This window comes from Hippocampus comes, unplaced genomic scaffold, assembly GCF_001891065.2.
Source record: "Hippocampus comes isolate QL1 unplaced genomic scaffold, H_comes_QL1_v1.1 C17020755, whole genome shotgun sequence".
NCBI lineage: Eukaryota > Metazoa > Chordata > Actinopteri > Syngnathiformes > Syngnathidae > Hippocampus > Hippocampus comes.
The window spans coordinates 1-1,899 of NW_017841874.1; the positions used below are offsets into that span (position 1 = coordinate 1).

The 1,899-nt window shown below is 46.6% G+C and overlaps 1 long non-coding RNA gene across 1 annotated transcript; it reads right to left on the minus strand.

Annotated features, from left to right (window-relative positions):
• Positions 1-403: 403 nt before the first annotated feature.
• LOC109509718 (uncharacterized) lies at positions 404-1,799 on the minus strand. Its single transcript, XR_002166991.1, has 2 exons — positions 1,263-1,799; positions 404-651 (listed from the first exon to the last, which is right to left on the minus strand). It is a non-coding gene; the product is annotated as an uncharacterized LOC109509718 (long non-coding RNA).
• Positions 1,800-1,899: the final 100 nt, after the last annotated feature.

Below are 1,899 nucleotides of genomic sequence, written 5' to 3' on the forward strand. Positions count from 1 at the left end.
TTTTTTTGTAATCCGTAAGGTAGAAGTAGATGGAACGTAAGGCCAGGGATGTTGTGCCTCTTTTGTCGGCGCTTCTGCTACGCTTCGCGTCCAATTAGTCACTTTAAAAACTTAGCTTCTGCGCGTGCTGGGCCATGGAGGATTAGTGTGTGATCATGTGGTACCGTTTCACCGGTTCAATTGGCCAAACTGTGATGTGCCGGCACCCGAGGCGCCTTTCCGACAAACCAAAACAAAATAGATGGCACAAGCAATAAAATGACTCCAAATATAAGGAGCGGGCAGACTGAAGCCTAATCGAACAGCATAAAAATGGTACACAGTAAAAAAGTATTGTATGTTGCATTAAAACGACTCTGACGGGTTAGCGCCGTGCTACCCGCGCACTGATCGTATCTGGTTGTTTTTTTAACATTGCACTCTGGTGAAAATGAAACATCGACAGCGTGACAGGTGAACGAAGACGGTACCTGAAGCCCGGGATCATCTTGGCAAAGCCAATGACCTTCTGAATGCTGTAGGACACCAGGTCGGCCAGGTGGGGCAGCATGGAGAAACTGGAGGCTTCCTCTTCACTGGAATCAGGGCTACTGCCCTGCTCCTGATACATCATCATCAAGTTGTTTAAGTTCATTTTGGTGTCGACCGATTCTGCAGCCCAAAAAACAAAAATACATATATCATAATAAGAATAATATACGTCTTCGATAAATACAAATATTTCAAGCTAAGCGAACGGACAGCAGAACTTGTGGAACCGCGAGTGCAAAGGGGATGAAAGCTTGGATGACAGCCTTGAAAACACGTGAAGCCCTTCAACATCACCGGGGTTATTTTCAGTCATTTGCTGGCGCCGCGTGGAGGCTGTGTGACCGTGCCTCTCGCCGTGTGCACCGCATTAGTGACAGATGCATTAACGAACTCATGTTTATAAGCGGGCGTCAAGCGTCTGCAGGGTGCGAGGCCTTCAAAGGATCGCCTTTGCATTCTCAGTAAAGCAGCACAAACAAATTATATAAGCCAATGAAATAAGAGGGGGGAAAAAAATAGCTGGCTCGAGTCAATTATAAATACTGCTCTTTTTCCAAACTGATTCTGTCATGGCCGTACAAGCGCAGGCTCACATGTTCTTCTGATTTATGTAACTTTTTAAACATAACATTTGCTTCTAAAGGCAACCGTACTGGAAGGTCTCTTTGACTTATTACACCCAGCGGCCAATGTTGATCTTGAGGGACGTTTTCATAGAGCGAGCCGCTCACCCGGAGAGTGACTGAAGGAATCGGAGGAGGCGTCCGACAGAGAGTGGAGGGAAGCGGCTCTGCTGGCGCTACGTGTCACTGGCCCCTCGCGCACAGGAGGCTGCACGTGGAGATAAGAGAGCAGAATATTGCCGTAAAAATCGGAGAAGAATACCGTGCCGATGCTCGTTTAGTCCAATGTAACGTGAGGATCCCGTCTTGATTTCTATCACGGGTCCTTGGATGACACTTAGGTGGCATTTATGGTGTTGACAACTGTGAACACTCGACATGATCGTTACAAGTTCAGTTGCTACTTTGGCCCCACTTAACTATTGCAGCTTCAACACGGCTTGTTTTTGCCAGTTACAACTTACAAGACATGAGACATGGAGAAGACTTGGCCCATGTCGTAACTTTAAGATTATAGGTTTGAATGCCTCTTGTCCCCCGATTACGCAGAGGATGGCCTTTTTGTTTTCAAGAATATTGAACATTGGGAAAAAGAAGTTACCGTTGTGAGGAGTACAACACGAAAACAACCCAACGTGCTCTCAAACCGGACTTTGATGCCAAGTGACGGACGTGCGGTGGTACCTTAGGGTTGACGCGAACTTTTCGACATATAAACCGTCGCGCTGACGATTTTTTTTTTTTT